The following is a 16,872-nucleotide window of genomic DNA, read 5'->3' as shown; positions in this document are numbered from 1 at the left end:
GCACTTGTAATACTTCTGGGCCCTAAATTCAGAAGTGCTAGAGGGGAGCAGAACACACAGAAAACTTAAAAACCTTCTGTAACTTTTGGCCTATAGCATGCATGTTGCCTTCAACACCTTTCCAGATCAGAAAGAGGCATGAAACTGAATTAAAACTCAAGAAGATATGGGATACTATCTGTTCAGTATTGGTTTTTAGGTTTTAATGGTTCATACTAAGTTTACAAATACATCCGCTGCCTTTATTGGAACGTAAGTTCTTAGGCGGCTATGATTCCTGCCCAAATCCATAATATCTCCTATACCATGTACACGGAAAGTAGTCAAACCAATGATAAGTCATTTTTGATGGCAACAAACTGCAAACTGGTAATAGGGTCGGGATGGAAATATCCTTGATGAGAGTGTCCATCACGTGGGTAAATACTGCCAAAACTCACCAAATTGCACACTTAAGACCTCTACGTTTTACTGTAGGCAAGTCTTGCCAAATTAACAAAAAAGAGAAAAAAGGAAGAGAAAAAAGGAAGAGAGAAAAAAGGAAACAAGAGGAGGGATGGGATGAGGTGGCTTCTGTGGCCAGCTGTGGAGGCGGACCTGAGCCCTCACCACTGCTGAGCACAGCCTGTCGGGCCCAGAGCCTCGCACACGGGTGGCGGCCTTCCGCCCAGCCGGGAGCACAGCAAGGCTACTATTTCACGTGGGACAACACACCCTGAGTCGTCACTAGTATGTGCGGTTATAAAAACTTCTCCTTTTGTCTTCCACGGCTCATTGAAAAAGATGTGTGACTGTGCCTTTACAGAAGACGTGTGCCCAACGCAGAGGCCATTTTTCAGCAGTTTGGTGGCCAATCACCACCCTGAAAACACCTAGAAAATGGTTTGCCACTGAAGGAAGGGAATGAGATCCACAACCACACCACCACAGCCAACTGGAACACGAACAGTTAAACTGATGAGTGGCAGTCAGGGCCTCTACCAGGAGGTGCGACCCAGCCACGCTCTCGTTCACTCAGTTTTGGAGTTCCAGAGGTGCTGCACTCAATCAGTGCTACTCACATGATACCTGTAGCCCATCAGGAAACAAAAGCACTTTTTATTCGGCTTTTCTGGGGAATGTTTATCGGAAAGGCGCAATCTTTGAAGCCCTCACTGTGAGAACTTCCAGCGAGATCCCAGCTCCTGACAGTCCCTGGGCAGCAGCAAGGGCCTTTTCTTTTCAGCCTGAAGCCTGGTTGTTTACTGAAAAGAGCAGAGGAGACAGAGGAGCAGACTGTGAAGCCTCCTGGAGGAAAAGGGCAGATGCAACCAACTTGGGGAGCAAGCAGACACAAGGAGAAAAGCAGAGAATTCTGTCTTGCTCAGCCTGTCTTCTCCTACCCTGACCATTACTGTGCTGCTCGTGGGCATCTTGAAGAGGCAGTCAGGTTACAGGTGGGCATTACCCAACGTGAGGACTCAAGGTGGCCCGTGGTTTGTAAGCTCATCCAGGCCCTTGGGCTCAAACACAGTTTTTGATCCGACACTAGAGGTGAGAAAGACCACAAAAGTGAGTTCTTTCCCTGAAAACCGTGTGAATTTCCTCAGGCACAAGGGAAACAGCGTCAGTCACCCAGACTGCCGTTCCAAGCACCCAGGCTTCAGCTGGCAAGGTCAGTATCGTATATTCACGCACAAGGAAATCCATGATTCTGCCCTCCGGGGTGTCCAGCTGAATCTCTACTTCCTCTTTTCTCTTCTCCCCATTGATGAAGTAGGAAAGATGAGGGAAGCCCAGGTTCAGCTTGAACTTCATATCTCGTCTCAGGCTTCTATCGAAGTCAACACTGTGGTCTCTTCCCTATGACTTTGGTGATGGAGCGCTAGCTCTGATGAACGTACCAAACCCTCCTCTATATCCATTCCTGAGGAACAGAAGCTCTCTGCTCACTGGCCTTTATCATGGATAAAATATTCCTTCTTCATCCAGTTAACAGAGACTGGTCACTTCTCCAAACACGAGACCACAAAGGGAAGACCTCAGGAGGAATCCCTAACCTGGAGGGACAACTTCAGGAAGGTCTGATGGCTTCTACCAGGCATTTATCTCCTCAAGTAACAGAGCTCTAGAGCTAGACTGTCTGGATTTGACAGGCAGTTTGCTTACCTTTGCTGTGCCTACTTTCCTTACCTGTTAATTGAGGATAATAAAAGTACTCACTTCATTGGGTATTATGGAGGACAGAAGGAATACTTAAAGCTCTTAGAACAGGAATAGCTCTCTAACAAGTACTCTAACGAGAATAGAGTACTGTTACTGTTATTAACACAAATAGGGTAGGGCTTTGACAATATTCCACTTGCTATTCTGTGGTCGCAAAAAACCAGCTGCTCTTCTGTACGATGCGGATTCCCCAAGAAGGAGGTGAACGCACAAGCAGTGACACAGTATGAACTAGATGGCAGGTACCGTGGAGGCTGCCAATGGAAAATTAGAATCTGCCCTTCCTAACAGTCCGTTAGGAACTGTTCAGATGCATCACACTGCTGGAGCAGCCACCTGGAGACATGCCCTCCCCAGAGACCTGGGTGTTCTGGGCAACAGTGTACCACTGATTGAGGACATCAGTGCCCCGTCTTCTCAGGATCTTCAGAACTTGACCTATGCCCCCTGACCCTTCGAAGCAGAGAAACTGCTTCTCTGTTAGGACACTGAGGAACTTGTATTACTCTGCTATGAACCTGGGACTTGAGGGAGAAGATAGCACAGATTTTTTTTTTTTTTTTTTTGTAGTTATAGCAGAATTCTCCACGTTGAGAAAATACATTGTTTTCACTTCAGTGGCTTTTAATCTTATTTTTTTGTTTTGTTTGCTATTTCTTATAATTTAACTGTTTGGTGGGGCGCCCAGGTGGCTCAGTCAGTTAAGTGTCTGACTCTTGATCTCGACTCAGGTCATGATCTCTCGGTTCATGAGATTGAGCCCTGCGTGGGGCTCTGAGCTGATGGTGCGGAGCCTGCTTGGGATTCTGTCTCCCACTGTCTCTCTCTGCCCCTCCCCTGCTCATGCTCTCTCTTTCTCTCTCTCAAAAATAAATAAACTTAAAAAAAATTAACTCTTTGGTGATGGCCTTGAAAATGCTTTGCAGGGTAGCTGGGTGGTTCAGTCAGTTAAGTGTCCAACTTTGGCTCAGTTCATGATCTTGTGGTTCACAATTTCGAGCCCTGAGATGGGCTCTGTGCTGACAGCTTAGAGCCTGGAGCCTGCTTCAGATTCTGTGTCTCCCTCTCTCTCTCCCTGCCCCTCCCCTGCTCATGCTCTGTCTCCCCAAAATGAATAAATGTTAAAAAAAATTTTAAAAGAAAAAAGAATATGCTTTGCTATGTACTCATGGTGCCTGGCTAGACCAGGGGAATGAAAAACCACTTCAAACAAACAGAAATGGATATGATGTTATTAAAGTATAAAAGGAAAATGTGAAGCAGAAAGACATGATTCTTTTTAATCAAGGTCAGTTATGCACAAAGATCAAGAATGTTCCATCCTCAAGCTTGCCCATGTGCCAGTGGTTGGCAGTGACTTCGGGATCTATTTCTGTGGACTCCATCTAGGGGTGTGTGTGGTGTGTGTATGTGTGTGTGTGTGTCTGTCTGTTGAAATCTTCCTTACTGTTCATCCACACTCACTCATTCAGTAAGGCCAGTCCTACTCTAGGTGCTGAGGCTACAAGGACCACATACTGATTGTGTGATTTATTCAAGGATACAAGCTTGTTTTCTCATGGTGTTTTCTTCAAGACATTAGAGGGTGAAGGTAATTTTTAAGGCTAGAGACCCATCTTTCCAAAGACATGTGAGCTTGAAAGAATGTCACAAACAACAGTGGGAAGAAACTTACACGTATTATTTGTCCTTTAAAAAGAGAAATGTAGCTTTCTACCTGAACATTTAGACAAGAAGCTTTTAGGCAAAGCCAAGTATAGTTGGTGTGTCCATGCTGATGGGAAGCCGGGAGCCACAGCAGCCCTGAGCAGGGTGTCAGAGTTCCAGTGGGGTGAGGAAGGTGGTCACCCGGGAGGCAAGCCTGGCATGGGGGGCCAGAACCCAACAGGGTTTGGAAAGAATGCCCATGAGGGGCAGCCCAGCACAGGGTGTGGAAGCTCAGGGGGCTGAGGAGGGTATCCACGCAGGAAGACTGCCCAGAGCAGGGGAGGAGGAAAGTTATCTCAGCACAGGGGCAGACTGACAGGGTGTCGAAGCCCAAGTGGGGGGAGAACGGGGAGAGAAGGGTGAGGAGGGAGGTCTGTGCAGGGAGGTATTCCAGCACAAGGTCACGGAGCCCAAGTGCGGTGAGGATGTGTCTGTGTGGGAAGGTGGCCCAGCACAGCATACTGGATCCTGAGTAGTGGGACCATCAGAACCTGGATGGGGTGAAGAGCACTTTCACATGGTGGGTCTGGGTGCAAGGTGTTGGAGGACAGTGGGGGTAAGGAGGGCGTCCACATGGGGAAGAGGGTGGACGCTGGCAGTTAAGTACAGAGGGAGTGACTGAGTAGGTAAAAATAATAAGATAACGGAAGCTAATTTTCTCTCTGTCAAAGAAGAGTTACAAATTTGGAATGGGAGAAAACTAGAAACAAATTCTTTGGTGCTGGACTGGGGTTGGAAGCAGAACTGTAAACACACATGTGCATGCATCTAGGGATTTCCTAGCTCTGTCCAGCAAGCAGCCCAGGAACAGCGACAGCTAACTACTCACATATCCTGGTTTCTAAACACTGTTCTCCACTGGAAGGAGTCAGGGCTCTTGGAGAAATGGCGGATTCTAGGGCTGGGGCAGGCAAAGTACAATAAGATAATTCTGGAATATCTTGTGCTAGAGAGTTTAAGGACATACTCAAATGGTGGGCACATGTCAAAAAGACACAGAGGCCATCTTGTAAGGGGCAACCACTGCCCAAACCTGGGACAAGTCAAAGTAATGGCAGTTGACAGATTAGACCAAGGAAGAAGATAGGAAAGCATGGGGTGCCAGGGTGACTCGGTCGGCTAAGCATCCGACTTTGGCTCAGGTCATGATCTCAGTTTGTGAGTTCAAGCCCCGCGTCGGGCTCTGTGCTGACAGCTCAGAGCCTGGAGCCTGCTTCGGATTGTGTGTGTCTCTCTCTGTACCCCCAACGCTCACGCTCTGTCTCTCTCTGCCTCTCAAAAATAAAGATGTAACAACAACAAAAAGATAGGAAACTATGAATTGTACTGATATGAATAAATGAATATCTTAAAACACTGATAGGGAAACAGAACACTTACAAATACCTCCCACAAAATAATTATAAGGAGAAAGAGAATTACTTGACAGTGGACACACCTGGGAGATGACCTTAATCAAGGGCTCAAAGTGAATTTTGTCGGTAATGGGACAAATGGAAATCTCTCCCCCCGACAGGACGCAGTGAGAACAGAGCATCACTTCCATGGTATTCTGGCCGAAGATGCACAACCTGGATCTAATCCCAAAGAAACATCTCAGGAACCGAAATGAGACATGCAACAAAATAACCAGCCTGGAATCTTTGAGTGCGAACACCAACAAAGACCAGAGGAGACTAGAAATTCTTCCAGACTCAAGGAGACTAAAGGGGCCGGACAGGTAAGTGCAATGCCACAAAAGGAGCTGAAGTTTTTGACATAAAGGACATTATTGGAACAGCCAGAGAATTGTGAATGGAGTCTGAGGATGAGAAGGGTATAATAAACCAACGTTAATTTCCTGAATGTTGTATTTTCTCCTAGGAGAAGGCCCTTGCTTGCAGGAAGCACATATCTTAGTCCTGGGGTGATGGGCATCACTGTTGGCAACTTACTCTCAAAACAGTTCAGGAAGAAAAGAGTTCTTTGTACTCCCAAACCAGGAAAAATACTTTGCTACGCACTTCAAACACGCTGAACTTGTTTACCCGCTTATTTATACGCACACATACACACATATGTTACGGGCATGTCCTGCTGCCCTTATATCACCTATAAAATTTGTAAAAATGGAATGTAAATCAGAAGAGGAAATAAAAGAAACAGAAAGGACATGGTTCTTAAAATTAATTTATGAGGCTTCGACATAAATGTTGGCGAGTGTTGGTATCCTGACCCTGTAGATGACCCTCCCAGTCTCACTCAGCTCATATTTGATGGACAGCAAGGCTCGAAAGCTGGGCTCCGTGCCAGGCAGTGTGGAGTTGACACGTGTGACCCTCCCCAAGGCTCATTCCTGAGTCATCCCGACCCCTGGGAGCCCTGCTTCGGACAGATCGGGAACACACTCACATGGGTAATCCAGCTGTTTCTTCGGACCTAAGAGCCTTGAGTCCTGCCTTGACTTAGGGAATGGCAGATCTTTCCCAACTGAAATGAGATTATTGGGGGGGGGGGAACCTCTGATGAAGGATAGGTGCCAGTGTATTTTGATAAGGGTAAACTGGGGCGCCTGGGTGGCTCAGTTGGTTAAGCGGCCGACCTCAGCTCAGGTCATGATCTCGTGGTCCATGAGTTCGAGCCCCGCGTCGGGCTCTGTGCTGACAGCTCAGAGCCTGGAGCCTGTTTCAGATTCTGTGTCTCCCTCTCTCTCTCTGACCCTCCCCCATTCATGCTCTGTCTCTGTCTCAAAAATAAACAAACGTTAAAAAAAAAATTTTTTTTTGATAAAGGTAAACTATATGGCATTCTGTCTATACGTACACATTAGAGAGAAGTTAGTTAAATTGTTAGGAGAGATTTCAACTAAATTATAGGAAGCCAAGGCGGACTCATTATCACACTGTTCTTCCTCATTATTCAGGTCTCAGCTCAAATGTCATTTCTTCAGATAGGCCTTCCCTGACCACTCTAGTTAAAAACGACCACCGACAACTCCCTATCTACTTTTTATTCTGTTCATAGTACTTGTTATTACCCGAATTTCTTATTCACTTGTTTGCGTGTTAGTATCTTTCTCTCCCTATGCTCCCCAAGGGCTGGCACGTCATCTTGTTCACTGTGGTCTCCCTAGACCCTGTAACTGTAACTGTGGCTGGCACAATGCTCAATGCTTACTGCACACGTGAAGCAACAGAGAACGTGGAACCTGTAAACCAATGATCTCTAAGAACATGACAGCCTCATGAGAACCACCTCATTACTCCCTGGTATCTTAATATTGCCGATAGTTAGGATACCTAATGACCTAATGAAAGGACTCAAAATCCTTTCTAACTCTTGGTTTTGAGACAATGTATTCACAGTAGAAACTACAAATATACTTAAAGGTAACTGGAGACAGCTCTTTCATTTCAAAAGCTCCTACGACATTTGAAAATCCCGAAATGTTATAACGTACTGTGGTGTGTGGTCTGAGGACCCAGTGTGAGCCCACGAAGTTTGCTACCAGTCCAGGGAGTGTCTAGAAACACTTCAGCAAGTTTACATTGCTGTGACCTTCTTACTGCATTTTACCAAAACATCAGTCTGTGATAGTTTGGAGGAAAAGCCTGGTCCCCCACTAAGCAATCAATTTGAGAAGCGTTCATTTATAGCTTATCCAGAAATTCGTTAAAAGGTAACAAAAATGTTAATGACCAGCCTGGCAAAAATGTTAAATTCTGAAAACAGAATGCATTGGTAATGCTATGGTGCCACGGGAACTCTTTTACGTGGCTGGCAGGAATGAAAACAGGTACTGCACTTTGGAGACCACGTGACAGGATCTGCTAGGATTGAAGAAACGCAACCCTACAAGCCAGCAACATCAGTCCCAGCTAGACACCCTGGGGAACCCACCCTGCACCCCCCACATACACAGAACATTCAGCATCGCTGTTGCAACGGCAACCTATCAAAAATAACCGAAAGGTCCAACATAAGAAGGGGTAAAAAAGTTGTGGTAATTTTCTAAAATGGGACACTATATAGCAAGTGAAACAATACATATTTCAATGTGGATTAATCCTCCAGATATAATGTTGAGGGGGAAAAAAGAACTTTTACAATATGCCATTCATATAAAATTAAAAATAATGTAAAATACTATGTATTTCACTAGTGTTTTACAGTCTTTTAGCACACAGATCCTGCACGTACTTCCTTAGATTTATACTTCAATATTTCATGGTACTACTGTAAATGGTAATGTTTTTTATTTATTTATTTTATTTTTTTAATGGTAATGTTTTTTAAATTTCAGTTTCCAAATGTTTATGGCTAGCATATAGACGTACAGTTGATTTTATATATTGACCCTGTGTCCTCCAATCTTCCTAAACTCACTTATTAGTTCTAATGGTTTCTAGGTGATTCCTTTCTAAATGGACAATCATGTCAATTGCAAACAGTACAATTTAAAAATACAGAACAACCCAGGTTTGAATGTATAGATCCACTTATATATAGATTTTTGTTGATATAGTATAACAGAGTATATGTATTCTCTTATGATTTTCATATTTCTTTTTTCTAGCTTGCATTATTATAATATAGTATGTAATACATAACATACAATGTATGTGTTAATTGACTCTGTTATTGGCAAGGCTTATAGTTAAATTCTGGGGGAGTCCGAAGTTATACATGATTTTTAACTCCATGGAAGATCAGGGCTCTTAACTCTAGCATCATTTAAGGGTAAATCATAGTATACATACATACACAGTATTTTGAACCACAGGAAATAGCAATATTTGATCACGTGACCTACAAACACAGCAATTTCATATGGTTAGGCTTAATAAACAGTTGAAATTACATGGGAAATCATAAACACTGAGTTTAGGATAATGGTTATCTGTGGGAGGAGACACGAGGAGTTCAATTATATTAATCAAATTTTATTAGCTAAATTGGGTGGGCACATGGGTTTTCTTTCTATTAGTCTTTATCCTCTTTGTAAAGCCTAAAAATCACCCTTTGTTTAAGAGCTTGGGCTAGTGCCTTCACACAAGATAAATAACCAAACCTGAAAGTTATTCACCTGTGTCTTACCTGGACTCCTTGGGAGAGCAGAGGCCAAGGTAAGGGCACACAGAGAGTCTGTTTTGGGAAGTGACTGCACAGGACAGAGGGGGAACAGTGAAACAGGGAAGCACGGAAAGCCAGTCTCCCTTCTGTCCAGGCTGTGTCGTCAAGCCAGTCACCTCTGTGGCCAAGCAGGGTAAGATGTGGCCAGGAGCCCTCTGGGAGGGCAATGAGAAGACCCTCTCAGCGTCAGAGGAAGGGGGACTTATTCACTGGCTTTAGTCTCCCCCTGGTCAAGGGCTGTCCTGTGGGATGTTAACTCCCTCACGCTTCCATTTCTGCCCAGGCATCGGTACTGCTGAGCAACTTCACACAGGCAGCAGAGAAACGCTGCGACGGAATGCAAGGTACGTACGGTGTAATAGTAAGGTTACACCTGTGCACAGCTAGGTGCTCTAGCAAGAGCTGGAGTGAAAAGCGGGGGGCCAAGACGATGTGATGTAGGACAAAAGAGGTGTCCTGTACATATATGTATACATATTACACACATGTATCTATGTGTGTAGATACCTATATATGCTTGTGCGTGTGTGTGTGTATATATGTGTGTATACACACACACACACACACACACACAAGCATATTACAAAGAATGTTAAACTCAAGAACAATGGGTTATTTTTTAACTTTTTTTAACGCATTTTTATTGTGGTAAAATACACAAAACACAGAATTTACCATTTTAACCATTTTTTAAAACGTGTACAATTCAGTGGCATTAAGTATATTTATACTGTTGGGAAACACCATTCTCCATCTCCAGAACTCCCCCATGAGCTCAAATTAAAACTGTGTATGCATTAAACTAGAACTCCCAACCGCCATCCCTCCAGCCCTGGCAACTGCTAGTCTACTCTCTCTGGGAGCCAGACCACACTCACTAGCTCACGTAAGGAAGTCATACAGTATGTGTCCTCTTGTGTCTCTTATCTCAGTATGTCTTTCAAGGGTCGTGCAAATTATACCAAGTATCAGAATTTCATTTACTTTTAAGGCTGTAAAATATTCTATTATCAGTATATACTGCATTAAAAAAAAATTTAACATTTATTTATTCTTGAGAGACAGGGCATGAACAGGGAAGGGGCAGAGAGACAGGGAGGTAACAGAATCCGAAGCGGGATCCAGGCTCTGAGCTGTCAGCACAGAGCAGGACGCAGGGCTCAAACCCACGAACTGTCAGATCATAACCTGAGCTGAAGTCGGACGCTTAACTGAGCCACCCAGGCGCCCCTCTACTGCATTTTTTTTTTTTTTTAGTTTATTTATTTTGAGAGAGAGAAAGAACATGAGCAGGGGAAGGGTCAGAGAGAGAGGGAGAGAGAGAGAATCCCAAGCAGGCTCTGCATTGTCAGCATGGAGCCCAAAGTGGGGCTCCAACTCACAAGTGAAATCATGACCTGAGCTGAAACCAAGAGTCAGACGCTCAACCGACTGAGGCATCCAGGTGCCCCTATACTGCATTTTATTTATTCATTTATCCGTAGATGGACCCTTGGGTTGTTTCTACCTTTTGACTATTGTGCATAATGCCACTATTAACACTGGTGTACAAATACCTGTTCGAGTCCCTGCTTTCAATTCTTTGTGTATCTATCCAGAAGCAGAATTGTTGGATCGTATGGTAATTCTGTGCATAAGTTTTTGAGGAGCTACCACACGGTTTTCCACAACAGTGGCACCATTTCACACTCCCACCAGCAGTGCACAAAGGTGCCAAGTTCTCCACATCCTTGTCACTTGCTCTCTGTTTTTAGGACAGGAGCCATCCTAATGGGTGTGAAGCCCTAGCTCGTTGTGATTGTTATTTGTATTTCCCTAATATTAATGATGTTGAGCATCTTTTCAAGTGCTTGTTGGCCGTTTATATATCTTCCTTGGAGAGACGTCTATTCAAGTCCTTTGCTTATTTTTCAAATGGGTTGCTTGTTTTTGAGTTTTATAGTTGGGTTTCAGGATTTCTTTACATATTCTAGATATTAATCGTTTATCAGATAATGTGATTTGAAAATATGTCCTGCCATTTTGTAGGTTGCCTTTTAATTGGTGGGTGTTTCTTGATGTACACATTTTACATTTGATAAAATCCAACTTATTTATTTTTTCTATTGTTACCTGTGCTTTTGGTGTTATATCCAAGAAATTATTGCCAAATCCAATGTCAAGAAGATTTCCCTCTATTTTCTTCTAAGAGTTTTATAGTTTTAATTCTGACATTTAGGTCATTGATCCATTTTGAATTAATTTTTGTATAAGGTATATGATAAGGGTCCAACTTCATTCTTCTACTTGTGAATATCCACTTTTCCCAGCACCATTTGATGAAAAGACTGTCCTTTCCCCATTGAATGGTCTTGGCACCCTTGTTGAAAATCATTTGACCATACATATAAGGGTTCATTTCTGGGCTCTCTATTCCATTAATGTTGGTCAGTGTCTGTCTGTATGCCAGAACCACACTGGCTTGTAAAAAATTTTTATTGAGATATAGTTGACATGTAAGTACCACACTATTTTGATTACTGTAGCTCTGTATTAAGGGAACGTATCTTTTTTTTTCTTAATGGTTATTTATTTATTTATTTTGTTTTGAGAGAAAGAGAGACAGGGCACAAGCAGGGGAGGGGCAGAGAGAGAGAGAGAGAGAGAGAGAGAGACAGACAGACACAGAATCTGAAGCAGGTTCCAGGCTCTGAACTGTCAGCACAGAACGCGACGCGGGGCTCAAACTCATGAGTCGTGAGATCATGACCTGAGCCAAAGTTCGACACTAAACTGACTGAGCCACCCAGGTGCCCCCAGGGCAATATATCTTAACATAATAAAGGCCATATATGACAAGCCCACAGCTTGTCCTATATACTCCATGATGAGAAGCTGAAAGCCTTCCTTCTAATATCAAAAACAAGACAAAAATGCCCACTCTTACTACTTTTATTCAACAAAGTATTGGCAGTCCTAGCCAGAGCAATTAGGCAAGAAAAATAAATGAAAGGCATCCAAACTAGGAAAGAAGTAAAACTGTCACTATTTGCAGATGACATGATATACATAGAAAACTTAAAGACTCCAAAAAACAACAAAAAAACCCTGTTAAAACTAATAAACAAATTCAGTAAACAAATAAACAAATTCAGTTGTAGGATATAAAATTGATACACAAAAATATGTTGCATCTCTTATATTTATAACTATCAGAAAAAGAAATTAAGAAAACAATCCCATCAAAAAAGAAAGAAAGAAAGAAAGAAAGAAAGAAAGAAAGAAAGAAAAGCAATCCCATCTATATTGCATCAAAAGCATAAAATACCTAGGAATAAATTTAACCAAACAAGTAAAAGACCTGTATACTAAAAATTACAAGACATTAATGAAAGAAATAAAGAATTAGTAAATAAATGGAAAGATATTTCAAGCTCATGGACTGGAAAAATCATTATTGTTAAAATGTCCATCCTACCTAAAACAATCTATAAATTCAATGCAATCTGCATTAGAATTCCAATGGCATACTTCAAAGAAATAGAACAAAGAATTCTAAAACTTGTACAGAACTACAAAACTCCCTGAATAGCCAAGCAATCTTGAGAAAGAACAAAGCTGGAGGATCATGCTCCCTGATTCCAAACCATATTACAAAAGCTACAGTATTTAGGGGTGACTGGGTGGCTAAGTCCGTTAAGCGTCCAACTTTGGCTCAGGTCACAATTTCACAGTTTGTGAGTTTGAGCCCCTCATCGGGCTCTCTGCTGTCAGCACAGAGCCCACTTCAGACCCTCTGTCCCCCCACCTCTCTCTCTGCCCTCCCCCACTCATTCTCTCCCTCTTTCTCTCTCCCAACAATATAAACATTAAAAAACAAAAAACAAAAACCCACAAAGCCACAGTAATTAAAATACTATGGTACTGGCATAAGACCAGACGCACAGATCAATGAAAACAGAATAGAGAGCTGGGAGATAAACCCACACATATATGGTCAATTTCCGATAAAAGAGCCAAGAATATACAATGGGAAAAGGACAGTCTCTTCAATAAATGGTGCTGGACAGCTACAAATAAAGAATGAAACTCAATCTTTACCTTACACCATACACAAAAATTAATTCAAAATAGATTAAAGACTTGAATGTAAGACTTGAAACCATAAAAAAATCCTAGAAGAAAAAAATAGGTGATAAGCCCTTTGGCATAGGTCTTGGCAATGAATTTTTTTTATTAAAAAAATTTTTTTAATGTTTATAGTCATTTTTGAGAGACAGAGTACAAGTCGGGGTGGGACAGAGAGAGAGGGAGACACAGAATCCGAAGCAGGCTCTAGGCTCTGAGCTGTTGGCACAGAGCCCAATGTGGGGTCTAAATCACAAACCATGAGATCATGACCTGAGTCAAAGTCAGACGCTTAACCTACTGTGCCACCCAGGCACCCCTTGGCAATGATTTTTTGAATCTGACACCAAAACCAAAAGGAAGAAATGCAAAAAGCAGTGTGACTACATCAAACTAAAAAGTTTTGCGCAGCAGAGGAAACCATCAACAAAGTCGGGGGGGGGGTGCGGGGGGAAGCAACCTACTGAACAGGAGAAAATAGTTGCAAATCATTTATCTGGTAAGGAGCTAATATCCAAAATATATAAAGAACTCATAAACCCAACAGAAAAAACCCACACAATCTGATTTTAAAAATGGGCATAAGAGGTGGCTCAGTCGGTTAAGCGTCCGACTTCAGCTCAGGTCACGATCTCACGGTCCATGAGTTCGAGCCCCGCGTCGAGCTCTGGGCTGATGGCCCAGAGCCTGGAGCCTGCTTCCGATTCTGTGTCTCCCTCTCTCTCTGCCCCTCCCCCGTTCATGCTGTGTCTCTCTCTGTCTCAAAAATAAATAAAAGTTAAAAAAAAAAAATTAAAAAAAAAAAAATGGGCATAAGATCTGAACAGACATTTCTCCAAAGACATACAAATGGCCAACAGGTACACGAAAAGATGTTCAACACTGTTAATCATCATGGAAATGCAGATAAAACCACAATAAGATATCACCCTCAGACCTGTTAGAATGGTTATTGTCAAAAAGAGAAGAGACAAGTATTGGTGAGGTATGGAGAAAAGGAACATTTGTGCATTGTTGGTGGGAACGTAACTGGTGTAGTCACTATGGAAAACAGTGTGGAGCGTCCTCAAAAAATTAAAACCAGAGGGGCGCCTGGGTGGCGCAGTCGGTTAAGCGTCCGACTTCAGCCAGGTCACGATCTCCTGGTCCGGGAGTTAGAGCCCCGCGTCAGGCTCTGGGCTGATGGCTCAGAGCCTGGAGACAGTTTCCGATTCTGTGTCTCCCTCTCTCTCTGCCCCTCCCCCGTTCATGCTCTGTCTCTCTCTCTGTCCCAAAAATAAATAAACGTTGAAAAAAAAAATAAATTAAAAAAAAAATTAAAACCAGAAAGAAAAAAAATAGAAGGGGGCAAACAATTAAGAGACTCTTAACTATAGAGAACACACAGAGGGTTGATGGAGGGGAGGAGAGTGGGGGATGGACCAGATGGGTGATGGGCACTAAGGAGGGCACTTGTGATGAGCACTGGGTGTTATATGTAGGTGATGAATCACTAAGCTCTACTCCTGAAACTGATATTACACTATATATGTTAACTAATTAGAATTTAAATAAAAACTTGAAATATTAAAAAAAAGGAAAAAAAATTAAAAACAGAAGTATCATATGATCCAACAATACCCCTTCTGGGTATTTATCCCAAGAAAACAAAAACACTACCTTGAAAAGATATCTGCATCCCATGTTTATTGCAGCATTATTTACAATAAGAAAGATATGGAAACAGACGGTCTATCAATGGATGAATGGATAAAGACATTGTGGTGTATGTTGTATGTGCATTTACATACATATGTACATATACACATATATACACAATGGAACGTTATTCAGCCATTAAAAAAAAAAATGAAATCTTGCCATTTAGGACAACACAGATGGACCTTGAGGGCATTATGTTAAGTGCAGTAAGTCAGACAGAAAAAGGCAATTACCATATAATCTCTCTCATATGGGGAAATTTTAAAAAACAAAACAAAACAAACAAAATGAACTCACAGAGAACAGATTGGTGGTTGCCAGAGGCAGGGGGAATGGGGTGACAAAATGGGAGAATGTGGCCAAAAGGTACAAACTTCCAATATAAAATAAGTATTTTGCAGCCTCAGATATTACTATTAAGGCTTTTATGTAAAGTTTACCATGACTGAGAATTGCATCTAACACAAGGTCTGCTGAACTGCTACTAGAATTTCTGCTGATAAGATTCCCAATTTAATTTAGGTTAGATATAATCCCAAATGGCATGTATGTATGTATGTATTTATTTTGAGAGAGAGAGCGTGCACGTGCAAGAGAGAATTCCAAGCGGGTTCCGGCTGTCCACGCAGAGCCCGATGCGGGGCTCAATGTCACGACCGTGAGATCACGACCTGAGCCGAAATCAAGAGTCACACACTTAACCGATGGAGCCACCCAGGCGCCCCCCGAGATGGTTTTTTAAAATGAAAACCAACAAGAACTCACCACTTTGGCAAGTTAAAAAAAACTTCCTAGGCTACACTTAAAAAAAAAAAAAGTTGGAAGAGAGATTGTGAGGTTTCTTGAAACAATCCTTATGAATTTTAAGATAAACTAGGAACACATGTGATTTTCGTGTATCGCAAATAAACAACAGAGTTAATGTAATTGTTACATGAAAACGCAGAGCTCTTAAAAAGTTGAGAAACCTAGGAAGAATGATTTCAAAACGTCTATGTCGTGGTTGAACTTGAGAAAGAAGACAACACTTGTGAATGAAAACCAACCTGAAAGATACAAAACTGGCGGCTGTGGTCCCTCTCCCTTGCTCCCTCGGGGGTTTCAGCATCTCCAGGCAGGTTTGCTGCAGGAGCGTCCTAACTGGCCCCTTGCTTCTGGCTCTCCCTCCACCACTCCGCCCTTCACATGTTGTCCACTGACCTGCCTAGTATGTAATTCTGATGGTCATCCCTTTGCTCAGAAGACTATTGGCCAGAGAGAGGTAACCCCCTTGAACTTTGCAGGATGCCCCAAGCTGACCTTTCCAGCTTGACTTTTCTTCCCTGTGGCCGCACCTCACCTATGCACCAGCCACACAACTGCTTCCCGAAGTGTCCACACTCATCCTGAGTCAGCTCGTTGGCTCGCTCTGTTTCCTCTGGCCAGAATTCCCTTTCCCTTCCCTGCGAACCTCCTACCCAGCTCACGCTGCCCTCCTCCAATGCCATCTCCCCATAAGATCTTTTACTGGACCTGGCGGTCATCCTCTGTCCTCTGACCCCTCGATGTACTTTCAAGTGCCTCTAAAGGAACTAGTATTCCGTCTTATGCCAAATTACTTACCATCTCCACTGCGGGACTATCAACTGTCTGAGGCAGAAGCTGTTTAAATTCCTACTCTATCCCCTGAAGCAAGCAGCACAATGCCTTACACACTGGAGGCACTCAAGTATGTAGGGAGTCAAACTCTATCAAGTTCTCTCCAAGAAAGTCACTGGAGGGAAAATACTTTGAGGACACAGATGGAAAACTAAGGGGTGGGTGATAGTAGTGTGTTGAGAAAGTCTCAGAACATGCAAAATTTATACCAACAGCAGAAATATTTTACTTTCGTGTGACTAAAACCTACAGGCTTTTGTGAGGTCATGATGGGAGGAAAAAGCCACACATAAAACCTCTCTTTCCAGGTAAATAATATATGAACTAAAGGAGAGTAGCCTTTAAAAAATAAACTCAATCATTTTTCCCCAAGCTGTAGAAAGTAATACAAGAAATGTTGAC

The 16,872-nt window shown here is 42.7% G+C and overlaps 1 protein-coding gene across 2 annotated transcripts in view; it reads right to left on the bottom strand.

Annotated features, from left to right (window-relative positions):
• Nucleotides 1-16,872, bottom strand: part of RCAN3 (RCAN family member 3) — a 39,736-nt gene that overhangs the window by 14,824 nt on the left and 8,040 nt on the right. The window lies entirely within an intron of this gene.

This window comes from Prionailurus bengalensis, chromosome C1 (assembly GCF_016509475.1).
Source record: "Prionailurus bengalensis isolate Pbe53 chromosome C1, Fcat_Pben_1.1_paternal_pri, whole genome shotgun sequence".
In the NCBI taxonomy this organism is placed as follows: Eukaryota; Metazoa; Chordata; class Mammalia; order Carnivora; family Felidae; genus Prionailurus; species Prionailurus bengalensis.
This window is presented reverse-complemented; position numbering and strand designations above follow the sequence as displayed.